Genomic DNA, 15,814 nt, shown 5'->3' on the forward strand with positions numbered 1-15,814 from the left:
AGCCAGCCACCAAACCAAGTCAGCCGTCACAGCAGGGCCACAAGGGCTCCCCCCAGGCAGGCACCCCAAGCAAGTCACAAACCGTCCCCATGGCTGCCAAAACCCAGGCAAAACCACCCAAAATCACTCATTGCTAGAGACAAATGGGGAGAGCACCCCTCCCTGTGCACTCCCCTGCCAGAGCAGTAACCGTGGCACGAACCCGGTTTTGAGAACAAAACCTGCCACTTACAGAACTGAACCTAATTCATTATTTTACACATGATTGAAACAGCAGTAGCACCAAGCAAAATAATGCTGAATTGGCCAAACTTTTATTTGGACAATAAACCAAAGAAGATTACAGTCGTGTAATTAAGAGACCAAAGAGTGGCACAAACAGCAATGAATGCAGTGAAAGAAAAAGCCCTGGCGTGGTCCCAGCTACTGGCTGTTTACCAAAAAAACCCACAAACAAAAAAACCCAAAAACAAAATAACCCACAAAGACAATTGTGGGAGGAGTGTGAAAATATACCAACACAATTTTTCAACAATGCCATGCCAGACATTTTAGCCCTGTTTAATGTCTTCCAAACTTTTTAATTTAATTATTGCAGAGAAAGAAAAGGTTCACAAGACCAGAGAACAAGCAACAACAGCAGGCTTATGCTGCCTGGGTTTTACAGCCTGCTGCTCACCAAATCTTTTTTAAACTGTATTGCTATGCAAAAAAACCTAGAGACATTCAAAACAAGAAGTTAGAAACTTTTATAAGTTATTAATATAGTCATAATGTTACAGCCATATGAATAAATACTGAGAAAATGCTGTCAGTCAGGTTCCAGCGAAGATGAGCAGAATTACTACAGCAGCATTTTAAAGCGTATGATAATTTTTTTTTTTTTAAATTAAAAACTCTGCAGTAAAATAAATTATAGCATGAAACATCTCTATTCCTTGAAGTTACAAATGTTGTAATTATTCACTAGCAGCACACCCAAGATATTCCAGAATCACAGAATGGTTTGGGTTGGAAAGGACCCTAAAGACCACCCAGTCCCACCCCCTGCCCCGGGCAGGGACACCCCCCCCAGCCCAGGCTGCTCCCAGCCCCGTCCAGCCTGGCCTTGAGCCCAGCCAGGGATGGGGCACCCACAGCTGCCCTGGGCAGCCTGTCCCAGCGCCTCGCCGCCCTCATGGGGAAGAATTCTTCCTGATATCTAACAAATCAACCCTTCTTAATCTTAAAACAATTATTAAAACCATATCTAAAACAGGCTTGCAGGGAACGCCAGACAGTGGTTCCTCCAGCCTGGCAGCACCCCGAGGGGCAGCAGGGTAGTGGGGAGCGGACGGAGGGAGCGGGGGCAGCCCCTCGGCCCCCGCGGGTGGGCACCATGCACGGGGCTGAGCCCCCTCCCTGTCCTTGGCTCAGCCACATTTGCTACAGCAGGAGGTCACAGGGAAATTCTCTCACAGCCAGAAAAACAGTGAAGACCTTTTTTTTATTGTAATTTTTACAAGTTTCGGGGGGTGGGGGGTGGGGTGGTGAGTGGTAAAAAAAAAATAAATACACCAACCCACACTTTAAAAGGTCAGTAGTATCCAAGATGAATATTATTCAAGCACTTGAGGAGTGTTTAACAAATAAATTAAAGCATCAGCTTTCCTCAACTATGCACCACTGTCTTTTCAGGGGGAAAAAAAAAAAGATTCCTTGCAAGAAATGTTGTTTGATACCAATTACGTTGACATAAAAGTAGCTATTTCAAGTTTCCTTTGAAGAACCTATGGACTGGAAGCATTTACGTACCTATATTAAGATATACTGTATACACACAGGCAGCTTGTACAGTCAAAAAACCTGAATTTCACATGGACCAACTCCCCTTGACAGAAAGGTTTCTAGCATTATTTTTTAAAAGATATGCTCTAATGAACAAATAAGAAGTAATATGAACCATAAGCTTTCCAAGCAACAGTTTTGAAAGCTAGACACTGCTCTGCAAATAAGCACCAGGTTATTTCATCTACAAGTTTTCTATGTCAGTGTCAGTACAGACCCATACCTTACAACTGGAACCCACATATTTTGATTACTTTCAGGAATACGTTTCTAACAACTATGTGATGGTGCCTGCACCGGTCACCGAAATACCATCTGGTGGCTTTAGCACTGGAAAAACACTCTAGAACTGAAAGTAGATAGCCAGCTGCGGAATTCATTACTGCTGCTGAGGCGGCATTGAACAAAGCAATTGCTCGTCCCGCACGGGAGCTGTGCCAGCCGCCTCCGGCGAAGGGATCCAGGTGCTGCAGCAGCCCTCTCCCCTCGCTGGGGAAATGAACTTCCTCCCCACTACGACATTTTACATGTGATTGACAAGAATCAGATTCTTTTGAGGTTTTTAAGTATGTCCTAATGCTTGGCTAGCACTAGGCAACCGTGAGTGCTCCTCTTAAAATTAGCAACACAGACATCGGGGAAAAAATTGTAGGTGTCCAGCATCACCTTTTTCTTCAGCAGCCTGTATCTAGAGAAGGATAAACCAAGTGACGGTGTTCTTTTTAATTAATTGATAATCTCACAGTTAATGAGATTATTTTTTTCCACTTGTCTCATGAAAACAGGGCAAAAGGGTGTCAGGTCAGATATTTCCTGTGTCAAAATGACAGTCACATCAGACAGCAAAATGCAGGCAGCAAAACGCATCCCTCCTTGCCCTGCCTGGACAGAGGGCTGCTCTTCTGCGCAGGCTGGCTGCTGGCTGCCTGGAGCAGCTGGATCCCATGGCTGCGCCGGGAAGCAGCTGGAGGAGGCAAATCGCTGCCACGGTGCCAGGAAGACGGGAGGTCTGATGGAAAACTTTATTTCCAGGGATGATTGATCAGAGGCTGACGGCTAGGGACAATAAATGAAGAAGGATCTGGGGACTGTAAGATACTCTTGCAGAGCCTGGAGGAGAGGTGCGTTAAGGAAAAATCTTTGGTGAAGCCGACAAACAAAAACAGATTGCCAAGCGATGAGAGCGGGTTTTAGTGACTCGTAATTGCTTCACTGAAGATTTACAACAGAGGAAATCAGAATCAGAATCTCCACTACCCAGTCAAGAGTACTGCTCCAAAGGATCTAAACATCCCAAGTATTAAGAAAAATTCAGAACATTTCACGGGTAAATTCTTCATTTAACAAGTCCTACTATTCCCCAGTCTTTTTTTTTTTTGAATGATTGGCCTTAAAACCATCAGCTTTTCTACAGCACAAATGCAAATGCAAACATACTCCTCCTCCTTCTCTGTTCTGTGCTTGCAGCTTGTCTGACCACACAATCCACATCCCCAGGTATCAGCACACTGGAAATCTTCCCACTGTCCTGAATTCAAACAAATCAAATTAAAGCTTAATGTTCTCCATCGTGGAAGCATTTGTTTCAACCTCCCATTGTATCAATGGATTCTGCACTTCCACTGCAGCATAAAGGAAATCTCTTCTTTTACTGATGTTCTTAGATTGAGTGAAAAATTATTAGCCAGAAACTGTAGCTCTCAGATAATAGGAAAACTAATTGACAGATGCACCATTGAATAAGTGACAGTAGTTTCAAGAAGTTCAAGGAGAACTGACAAAAAGTACAATAAGCACAGTTAGCTACACGGAAAAATAAGACCAAGAACAGAAAGCAGGAATTAAAAAAATGATAGCATTAAGTAACAGATAAAAGGAACCAGCAATTATTTATGAAATAAAGATGCTGACAGCTTTTGCGTTAAAGATTTCTTCTTCTATGCTATGTAATTTCTGCAACAACCAGATCACTAGTTGTTAAAGGAAAAGAAAAATATTTTTTAAAAGCTTTTTCTGGTAACACCAAAGTGATGGATGATATCAATAATACCTACATGCGACTGTGAGACAGCACCTAGCTCCAAGCCTCTTCCTTCCCTGTCTCCGGACAACAAATTTTTCCCCATTATCTTTTCTGGACAACCCTGCACATCTAAGCTTGTCAAATGCCATTAATTGCACTAACTCTGATTACCAAGATAAAATGTCTTTCAAGGAGGGATAAGGAAGACCCTTGAGTTTTGCAGCTTAGTCTTAACTGGATGCTCGCGACTGGGTATGGATGGGGAGATGCGGTGAGCAGCCGAGCACCAGTGGACTCAGGCGAGAAAGCCTGTGCCTGCTCGAGTAATCAGGCCATTCCCACAGCTCATCCCAACTGGACACAGTCCATTTCACAAGTCTGGGGGGGTAAAGGAGGGAAATTAAGTTAGTCTATCTCTTTTTTAATAGACCATAATTTTTACTTCAATACTTATACCACATAATTATGTTTTTCTAACATGATTTCAGAAACTTTACATGAAATCCTGACTCTTAAGTCAAGGGCAACCCCCACCCCACCCCTGAATTCATAAGCCCTGCTTTTTATTTCCGGAATTCAGCACTTCTTACAGTCAGGCCTGGGCAGAGAGCAGAAATGCAGCTGGTGACCAGCCTACACACTTCTGCCAAACCTGGCCTGGCCACTGACACCATGTTCCGAGCTGATTTTGGGTTATACTGTTTCATTACTCCAAAGCAAGCCTTCCACACTGATCCTCGTCCCACGCGAGGTTTCTACACTGCCCACGCCACCTTTCTCCCACCGAGGGGCCGGCGGGTACCCATGCCAAGCTGCCTGTCCCCCACGAGCCTCCAGCTCCTCCCAGGCTATCCCAGCCGACAAATTCATCCATTTAACACACTCCATCAATGAAACTTTCAGTTCACACCTCCACAGTTGCCTCGCTTTGATGCCAGCCCAGTGCTTCTTAGCAGCCACCCTCGGCTCCACAGCGAGACCAATGCCCGTGGGCTGCATCCACCCTTGCACAAGCAATGCTCCACCTGGAGCCCCCCCCAGCCAAAAACAGCCTCCCAGCACGCGACTGCACTGTGCCGAGACCAATAGAACCAGGCACTGCTTTGCCACGACACAGCATATTTAAAAATCATCTTTTGTTAGCAGAGCCCTTTTTTAAAAAAAAAAAGAAATAAAATCTGCAACGTAGAACCCTCCTCTTACAGTTTTAATAAAGATATGTTGCCCTTTCCACTTGTAGGGATTAAAGCTGCCTGATTTACAGCTACTTGTAATTTTCCTGCCCTGCTACTAGTGCTATTAAAGCAGGATGCCTTGCCCCATCGGCGGGCTGGGCAGGTGCTGAGCCACCAGCAGCACGGCAGCACCAGAGGGGCCAGTGCTGGCCTTCTGCCTCCTCCTGCAGTCTAAAGGTCACTTCTGCACTCATAATGCCGTATCTTGGTCTTCACGAGAATGTCAATTAACTGAGAGCATGGAATAGTAAATATATTAAAAAAAAAGTAATAATGAGGAAATCCATAATAAAACAAACCTTGCAGAAAACTACTTATCTAATTCTAACTGGAATTTTATTAGTATCTGATTCAAACACCCTTTTAACAGGAGTAAATAAAAATCTTATTAAAACAAACAGAAGTGACTAGGTGAGACAGCAGAGCTAAAAATAGACGTGTTTAGCACTGACATAAGTATTCATAATGTCACTGATTGAAAGGAAGCTGCATCTATTTACAGCAGACCTGAATTTGCTCCAAAATGCTGATGTAGACTCTTCCTAGTGCGCAAAACAGCAAATTAGAAAACAAAAATATGAAGCCGTTTCCAAACCCTAACTAAACGTGCTGTGTATAAATACAGAATAATGACAAACAAATAAGTAGTGACATCTGCACCAAAATCAGTTCAGGTTCGTTTCCTGCCGGCTGCAGCTAACAGCTCCGACTCCCAGGCAGAAAAAGCTTCAGCACAAGCTTCCCCGAACCAGACTGCCTGGGAATGCATGCTCATGCTCAGCAGACTTTTCCTTACGTATGGCACTGTCCTCAGTCCCTCCAAGATCTCTCCTGATCTTTCTTAGTTGACCGAACTCAGACAGCAGCATAAAGATGTCAGAGAAGCGTAACCAGAGGGACACCTGCATGTGGTGTTATCACAGATGGCTTGTCTCCAGAAAAGCCTCTTGTGCAGAACTGCCAAGGAAACGGCAGGACAGCATGCAGCGATAGCAAAACTCAGCTAACACACCATGGTGCCCAGAGCAGCTGTGGGTGCCCCATGCCTGGAAGGGTAGAAAGCCAGGCTGGACGGGGCTCTGAGCAACCTGGTCTAGTGGAAGGTGGCCCTGCCCATGGAGGGAGGTTGCACTAGACGGTCTTATAGAATCCTAGAATGGTTTGGGTTGGAAGGGTCCTTAATCTGAACCACCTGAAATGGGTCTCACCTGGAGGCAAGGCTTTGTTGCCCTCAATAAAACAGTACAACACCCTTGAGCTCTTCTCCAGCACGGTCTGTAGCATCTGTACAACAGCGAGCCAGGACCATAAACAGGATCACGCTCTTGACTTCAGAGCTGGAAAACTACCAGTTCTTCCCAACATGCCATATCATGTTTTATCCCACTTTATTTTATTTGTCTCAAGGAATGAGCCCACCACTGGTACCAGTAACAGACCTGGGTCATAGACACATAAAGTTAGGGGTAGAAGTCTATCATTAAACCATATGAAAATGGTAATTCGAACCAGCCTGCAGCTGTCACAGAATAGCCAGTCAAGTTCAAAATCTCGTTCTATATGGTATACATGTTCAGTTGCCATAGCACAGGGTAATAAGACCACCTAAAAGCTCCAGAATTGAAAGAACCACCAATCTCCTCCTTCAGGAACAAAGAGACTTCCAGGGAAAACTCAGCTGCGTAGGAATCACAGCTTTGGCTGGGTACAAAGCCACAAAAATCCTCACAGCCCAGAAGGCACCACAGATTTCACTACTTTTCTTTCCAATTATGAGCTATTTGTCCTTAACCTATTTTTCCTAATAGAGCCTAATGTACATTCACTGTTCATTAAAAATAACACATCATAACAAATTAAAACACATCTCTGTGCATAAAAAGCAGGGTAAAAGAACAAATTATATTTTACAAGACAGGACTTGCCATATGATGGTGAAAAGTGCAGAACAGTTTCCCTAGAAGAGAATCAAACTGAGCTCAAAATTAGTCTGTAAGTTGCCAGGTAGCTTGTTTAACGATGTCTATAAATAATAATGTGAAAACAAACTTTGGCTAAAAGGTTTCAAGTGTCTTCAAAGAAAATCTGTATTTCCAGGCATATTTTCCAATAGCTTTTCACCCAGTGAAATCACTAACCCTTGTTAAAAATTGGTCAGCCACCTTCCCGAATGCCAGACCTGCATGCGGCTCAGACTCTTGCAGCCACAGCAGCAGAGATGCTGTACTGCTCCTGCCACACACGCACCTGGGACACACCGGCGCAGTCACAGACTGCCAAACCTCGATCAGCCTTACAAGGTAGAGGATCTTAAGCAGCTAATAAACCAATATACCAACTTACTGAGAGCGTTCAATTATTATTCTGCTTCAAGTCCATAACATCAGTTTGGAGCAAAACACTTGAGGTGGATTAGAGAGCCTGCATTTGCAGTAAACACCCTTCCAGTCCTCTGACAGCAGCCAGGAGTACAGTGCTTTCAAAGGGTAGGACCCGCAGCTGTCAAGATGTCAAGCAGTGCCCCACCAATTCAAATGATAAAAGGATTTCTAATGAAAAGAAGAACGTGCTCTATTTTTAACATGCGGCTGTAAATCATTAAAAAAAAAATAATAGAGATGTCTGCACTTCACCCACCGCAACTGCCACTGGATCTTTGTCTCAAAAAAACCAAACAACAACCAACCCACCACATATCATCTTAATATCTTCATGAAATGTACCTCTGAATATTGAACATGCAATAAATTATTTTTTTAAGCCATGGGGGAAAAAAAAAAAAAAAAAAAAAAGAACCTTACATCTCAACCACACTTGGTACCGATCTTTCATGCTCTGGTCTTCCTTAACGTGTAGAATTTCAGTCAACTAAAGTCAGGTATCAAAGGCATTGGATATATCAAAGGTGAAAGAAAACACAGGGTTGTACATATGAAAAACTACCTCTAAAAGATGGAAGACTAATATCACTAAACAAAGATATGTAAAAATATTCTAATTTTTAACAGACAACTATACACAGAATTGAAGGGTTTGATTTCAATCAGTTACTACGAAGAATGTGATTAAATTCCTTCACTAAAGCTCATCAAGAAAAACTTAGCACTTGAGGTTCTGTTCTTTTTTCACTTGGAAATACAAGAAACTCCCACCCCCTTTGCAAGTGGCATTAGCAGCTACTAGCAAGCTATTAGCAAGCTAACAAGTATTAGCAGCTTAACAATCATGATGGTTGTTTGTGGTATCAGCTCTTTCCCCATGTCACAGAATATTCAGTCCCTGTGAAGGCAGTAACAGTTGTTACTTTCTCAATCAGTAGTTTTCCATTATACAACTTTTTAAAATTACTTGAATAATGCAAGCCAGTATCCCTTTGTTACTGAAAAGCACACCATTTCTTCTGCAATGCTCTATGCTATGAACCATGCACTGTTATGAATGATTTAACACACAAAGTACACTGGGAGGTGTATTTCTACTTCTTAGAAAGGTTTGAGGTCTGTGTGCGCTTTTTCTTGGGGGAGAGCGAGGTGACAGGATTATTTAGCAAAGACAGGAATAATTTCACAACAGAAGAGTATTCTCAAGTCTCTGATGCCAGTACTCACCTTCGCAAGTACTGCTCAGTATTTTAACCACTGTAAAGAATCAAACTGTTCTGCAACAGCATGTAGGAAGCCTGTTATACTGTGCTTAAAATCAACACACAAATACCAGTAGTATTCAGTTAGTAAATACACACAGCACTTAAGTAGAGAGGAGCAAAACCACGAACACAACAGTGGCAGAGCACAGATTATTCTCCTACGTGATTTTTAAAGCCTTCCGCTAGTTCATTCTGTGTGCTCTAAGAAGAAAGCTGCTGAGAGCTGGAGGTTCAGAAACAGATGGTTCTACTTCTCTTCATACTCTTTCCCCTTTTAATCAAAGAAATTGTTGACAGAAGTAGCTAGAAACATCAAGAAACTGTTTTGCATATTTCTGAACCTACCTATCCAACCACCAGAGACATGCACGCATCTGAGGGCAGAATATTATAGAGGCCCTGACGGGATGTAATGCTGTCAGTGGAAAGAGGCCAGGAAAGAGAGAAGCAACTACCCTATAAGGTTACTGCTCTGTTCCCCTCCAGAGTCTGAAGATTTCGGAGGTCTGGTGGTGTACATTACTCACCTCCCGACAGTGCACCAAGTCATGTTCTACTGCAAGAACCTTGCAAATCCAGACCAATTCCCAGGCAGGTTTGCAGGTCGTATTATGCATCATTCTTTTACAGGACAGACACTGGTACAGAACAGAAAAGCATCTGAAAGGCTTATAGTAAATACCTATGTTGGTTCTCTGCTCTGCAGATGAATTTACGAGGTAACCCATAGCCAGAGCTCTCCAGCATCTCTGCTCTGCAACTTTGTAGCTGCTCGCTCTCTTGAAAGCGCTGCTGAAAGTTAGAAGACTTAACAGCTTCAGTAATTTAGAGACTACTTAACGCTTCTCCTGGTTTCTGAGCTTTTCTCCTGTTACTAATGAGTTATCCCACTGAGATGAATGAGTAGCACTGGCAGGACCAGCGAATTTGCTTTATTAGTAGTACAGAGCTATGCAGGTAAATCTCATTAAAGTCATTATTATGCCACATTACAGACATGGAAAACTAATATTTACCTATTTCACAGTGGTGTTCAGAGAATTAATTAGTCTGTGAATTGTTTCAAGACACATCGATAAAGACTCCATGGGAGTGCAACTGCTTTGGACTGACGGAGAAAGTGCTGGGGGGCAGGAGGGGGCAATGAAGATCAGAGGCCATTGCTGTTTATTTTATACACAGGTAGAACACTCCATCAGAATGAGTTAAGAAAGCTCAAGCGAGCACAAGCAGATAGAAAACACTATCTTCGATGTGGAAGTCACTTTGCACTGTATTAAGGATGGGTTTAGAACATTTTAGTGCAAAGCCTTCCAAACTGGTCTTTGCAACCCCTTCTTGCAATCGGGTAGTAGACCTGGCAAGCCACAAAGGTCCCACCCAGCAGCAGGACCTAACTGTGGAGCCCAGCAATCCTCTGCCCCAGCTGCACAAAGACCGGGAGGCCATGCAGCCCAGCGGTGTGCTGGACGTGCCATCCCTCGCCAGTACCCATGCAGAGAGCCTGAGGCCGGCTGCCCTCTTCTCCTCATCCTTGGCTCCCCTGGCCACACCAGCAGGCAGATGCCATCTGGCCGCTGCAGGAGAGTGCTGCGAAGCCTCAGGTGTGCGGCTGCAGGATGACCGAACAAATCACTGCGAGCTCAGCTCATCTGAAAGGAATGAGTTTACGGACATGCTTCCTGGGGAAAAACAAACCAACCTATGGAATGTGCACAACAAAGTCACTGCAGGCTTTGTACGAGCAGCTCAGAGTTTACTGTCTGGTATGTATACTTGCTGAAAACTTAACCCGGGAAACATCCAACTGCAATTTCGTTCAAATAATTTATAATATGTTACCTCTATATGTTATATTCGTTATTTATCTTGCTTATCTCCTCTCCTATACTACTACTTCTGGAGTTCAGAATTTCTAGTCTGCCTGGAATTCTCAATAATCTTCCCCAAAAACTGGATAATTACACTGCTCTGCTGAGATAAACACTATTTCCCCCCATGGCTTAAGTCTTCCAAGAACAATACTGTATATAAATGCTAATATATATGAGCATGCGTGCATTATCCATTGTGTGACATTTCAGATGACAGGATATATATTTTTCTTATTTTAAAGCTCAGACTTAAATCTGCAACTCCACTGGGAAATCACACAACTGAGTATCTTCAACCCCTCCACAAAGGCAGGCATGGGAGCATATCAGGCTGCATCCCAACAAAGAAACACTCAATTATTTATGATAAGAAGAAAACCCAAAATGAATACATACATTTTTTATAGTGACTTTGAATACTGTTTGTCCCTGACACACAAGACAGATACCTCCTTAAAACTGCCTGCAGGTAAAACGCACATAACATCAACAGGAGGAAGCTTCATCAACACCCCTCTAAATGATCTTCAGTGTAATTCATGCAAGTATCACTTTTATTTTACCACAAAATTAAAGTATGTTGAAAGAAATGTAATCTCCAGTAACATTTAAATTAGGACATAAAAACTAGATCGTAATCCAAACACTAAATCAGCAAAAAAATATTGCATATAGCAAAACAGACTGGGTTTTATAAGAAGAGTGCATGTTTTCTCTCTTTTGCTGTCCACACCCCAGTTTGGTACAAGTGGAGAATTGCTGTAGAGGAACAGCTCCCCTGTGAAAGGTCTTACTTCAATAGTTTCCGTTTCGGTTTACAATCACACAGTTTCCAACATCTACTTGTGGTTTGGTTTTTGTGTTGTTTTTAACTGATCATATGAAATGTGCAAGGAAGGCATGGCTCCGATAGATTCATAAAAGCCTTCTGCAGACTATCCACAGTCCGTTTTAGTTTAAACTTCAATTGAAAATAAGAAGTAACATGAGAAATAAGATCAATCTTCAAATGGTATTTTCAATATATTTTTTTGTTCATACAGTTACTTCCCAATTTTGATGGTGTCTACTTCTGTGTGGTGGCTGTCTTCCCCAGGTCAGAAACGGAACCCCAGAATAAAACCACTTGAACAACCAACCCGCCTTCATGCTTCTACAGAAAACCTGCCAAGCAATTAACTATTTTCCCTATTTCACAGCTGCACATTATTTAACATCAATATACCAGAACAGAGTAAAATCATCGCAGTGCTACAATTCTCATGAATACTGTTAAGAAGTCCAAGGCTGTGACAGTTTCAATCATTCAAGTTTTAGATCAGTAGCTAACGTATGCCCCTGGGTGACTTCAGCTCTAAAAATACTCTCCATTTATAAAGACACATAGCATGGGGTTTTGTGCAGCCCCCCTACTCATCGCTGCCTCTCCCCAGAAGGACAGAGGACCTTGACCCACCCCTGCAGGGACTCGCACCCATCGGCTCCCCAACACGCTGGGGGAGTCAGCCCTGCGCTGGGACCACCACCACTGGACCACCGCTGGGAACACGCCACTGGCATGATCCCCCCTCCCCGACGGTGCAGGCTGGCCCGCAGCTCCAGAGTCACCACCAGTGGCTAGAAGCGACTAGGAGCAAGATCTGCTAATACTTTTGTCATCCCCTGCTCATTTAACAGCCAAAAACTCAGGTGCTTTTCTTTATTCCCAACCAAGTTTTATTGCTTTCATTGTTATTTCCTCAGAGGACTACTTAATTAGTTCAAAATGCCAATGGCACATAGATCTTATGCTTAAATTAAACAATAGCTTAAATAATGCTCTAGGGAGGTACTTTTCCCAGCCTGTTATTTTTAGATATCTCGGGGAGCGCAGTGCTACCACATTGGCAACAGAAAGAGGAAGAGCGAGAATGTTTTTCACAACAGAATTTAACTCAAGATCCATCTAATGATTAGCATCAAAATTCTGAAATAATGAAATATGCTGTGTCCATAACTAGAGAAACAAGCAACAGAAAACATGATTCATTGCCCTAAAAAAACCCCCAAAAAAACACTTTAGCTGTTCTCACCCTAGTTTGGGGTTGGTGGTTGGGTTTTTTTTTTTTCAACAGAAAGTTGTCACTGACAAAACTGGAGGAAACAGCAGCCAGAACGGTCAAGAGCACGTTTCCCTCTAACTGCAGAGGGCATGCAGAAAAGTCCCTCCCCACAGTCGCAGGCTGTCTGTGCAGAAGGAACTACAAAACAGACCAAACGTTCATCTGCTCTGGAAACTCGGCTAAAAAGCTACCAGAATATACATTAGCTATACTTAGCTGTAGCAGTGTAAAGGGAGCGGGTAAGAAGCGAGAGAGGCCCTCACAAGACAGGCGTGTGTAGGAAGAAGCACTGATACAGATGGCAAAATGCTCACCCCGGCTGGGAAGACCTCCAACTTGGAGCCTGCTGATTTAAGAGGATATGAAAGACAGTTAAATGAATTGCCCAAGAAAGATCATTCCTCACTACACAAAAGCGGATGGTAAATAGGGAAAAAAAAAAAAAAATGTTTGTAACTTGTTACGTCAACTACAAGTTTTTTTAATTGGTTCTTTTTTGAAGTGTTATATTCAAGAAAATAAAACAGAAATTAGATCCAACTTTGGGGAGAACAGAAGAAAAAAAGAAGTTACTTACTAAGCAAGGTGAAAATTTTATATTGCGGTATGACCAGCTGCTGAAACAGCTAAAACATGTTCTGTTCTCATCTTTCCCCAAGACCCAAACCCAATGGCTCTGTGCAACAGATGAGAAACAGAGAAGGGTGTAGACAAACTGCCATGTCCCACCAGCTTCCATACAGTCACCAGAGAAGCCAAGGCTGAACCTAAGCCAGGACCTGAAGCTGCAGGATGCTCTACCATCATACCACTGAAGTTCTACACCAACTTTATTCCCTGCCTACAGGTAGATTCAATTTGTCAGAAAGTCCAGTCTCAGGCATCAGAGTCACTCAACCGTAACTCACAAAAACTTTGCTCAGAAGCATTTAACTTTAATAACCATGATAATCCTTTTCTAAGTGGTATTATGACCTAATTCACTCCCTTTAACACTTGACAGTGACACTGGCCACAGCAGACCCCAATCCACCCAAGAGCTAGGCACACCAGAGTTCATTTCAAAACTGCCCTCGGAAAGCAGCATTTTTAAACGTGCAGGGGACCACAAGAAGAACCTCATGTGCAATTTTAACACAGTCATGAAGCAGAGTGGATTCCATGTGTGAGTTAGAGATACTGGGATACCAGAAAACGTCTCTTTTTCTAAAGCAAACAGATAATCTGGTGTTGTAGCAAACAGGATGTGGTAAAAAGAAAACCAGCTAAAGGTGGTTATGCACTCCGCTTTGAGACATGCTGTACTTCCCCATAAAGCTTCTGCTGTGGAGGAAGCAGCTTCTGCAGGAACAGCCGGCTGCTGGGCTATTAAGCACTGCCAGAGCATTTTTCTGTGTGGCTCTATTATCTTCATGTCCTCTGACTCATTAGGCGATTCTTCGAGAGTTCAAGATCATCGTGAAGCATCACTCCTGCAGTCATGCCATCTTCAAGAAATGTGAGGAACCTATTTGCCTTCATGAAGAAAAAGATTTAAACAGAGGACAGATACTTGTTTATGCAAATCTTATGAAGCCTCCAGGTCATTTTTATCCCTGGAAAGGCTGCTGCCACACCACTCGCTGATGGAGCTTCCTGCTCCGATTCTGATCTTAAAGGGCAGAGCAAAGGTTTTGGTTTCCAAGCCCAAACTGCCCATGCGATTCCCTGCAGTTGCACACCTGGGGTGAGTGGCAGGGAGGGAATTTGGGCCAATCTTTTATAGTGGGACCTGGAAAGCACTGATCCTAAAAGGATTTAAGGGCTCATTAAGGATAAACACTTGCAGCTGGTAAGACCTGCACCATAATTAGAATACACATAGGAAAACATCCAACAGGAAGGACTCCATACATGACATCAGAAAGACTTGTATCAGACAGCTGATCAAAGCCCTGTTTTTTACATTTGAAAGAAGGATATTCAAAAACAGAAAAAATATTACTTGGAGCTGTAAGAACGAACTGTGGTCTCGGGGAAAAAAAAAAAAAAGAAAAAAAGCTTAACAGTCCTCATCTACATCGCTTGCCAAAGGAAAAAATATGTAGCCTGATGAAGTTTTATAGTTAGTATATAAGTATAAAGCACCATATACTAGATGGCTCTTTAACTGAGAAAATAAAGGCAGAAGAAGAGCCAGCAGCAAGGGGATGAACCAGCAGAATTACAGCTCATGATCAGAGACTCGTTTGACTCAGATCGACCTGAACTCCTTCGAGCAGGGGCTGCCTCCTGCGGGGCATCCACCCCAGACCAGCATTAGCTGCAGTCTCTCCACATCCCCACCACAGAAAGATACGACAACAAGAGTAAAAAGGTGATTAGACTTTTAATTACCTCACCATATTTATTTTCACAGCCTTTTGCATAATGCTCGCCTAAAACTGAAGGTACTTTACCACAAGCAATTATGCTAATGTCTGGAAACAGAACTAATTTAATGGCAAAGAACAAGCTAGAAAATGCAATAAAATTTAAATAAACAACCACAGTAAGGAAATACAATATTTTCAAGTGCAATGCAACGTCTTCTGTTAAAAAGTCATGTTTATCTTTAATCTTTTTTTTTCTTCCATTCTAAATCCTACTTCAGAAGAAACCAGCTTCAGAAGTAACTGAAATTCCAGCAAAGTGGTCACAGAAGCCCTCCTCATTTCCAGGTAACAGAGGGCAAGTACTGCTATGACTGTACCAAGGGGAAAAGAGGAGAAAAACTCTCTGCACATCTATGAACTATGCATCTCAAGATGTAAGTGAGAAACAAATATGCTAATGAAACTTTGGACTCTAAAATTCCAGGTTCAACAGCTACCAGCATGGGGGGGGGGGGGGGGGGGGGGGTGTAGAAAAAAACCCATACAATCCTTCCAACTATAATTGCTATAACTTACCAAAATAACTGCAACATTCTTCACTGTTCTTTTGAACTGACTATTAATGAAAAGTATTCAATTATAAAAACAGAACTATCCATTATATATAAGTGTTCTGTTTGACTTTTTTTTTGGTGGGGGGGTGGGGGGGAAGGGAGGAAGAGACTTCTTAATTTCATTGCCACCAAACAGAAT

The 15,814-nt window shown here is 42.8% G+C and overlaps 1 protein-coding gene and 1 long non-coding RNA gene across 4 annotated transcripts in view; one reads left to right on the forward strand and one right to left on the reverse strand.

Moving 5' to 3' along the window:
* Nucleotides 1-15,814, reverse strand: part of GRK3 (G protein-coupled receptor kinase 3) — a 76,284-nt gene that overhangs the window by 41,232 nt on the left and 19,238 nt on the right. The gene's annotated exons all lie outside the window — the stretch shown is intronic.
* Nucleotides 8,022-15,588, forward strand: LOC129736200 (uncharacterized). 2 transcript variants are annotated; one of them, XR_008732470.1, is made up of 3 exons: nucleotides 8,022-10,497; nucleotides 11,649-15,063; nucleotides 15,340-15,588. It is a non-coding gene; the product is annotated as an uncharacterized LOC129736200 (long non-coding RNA). The 2 variants fall into 2 exon arrangements; XR_008732469.1 differs by having other exon boundaries at nucleotides 11,702-15,063.

The sequence above is a fragment of the Falco cherrug genome, chromosome 1, assembly GCF_023634085.1.
Source record: "Falco cherrug isolate bFalChe1 chromosome 1, bFalChe1.pri, whole genome shotgun sequence".
Lineage (NCBI taxonomy): Eukaryota > Metazoa > Chordata > Aves > Falconiformes > Falconidae > Falco > Falco cherrug.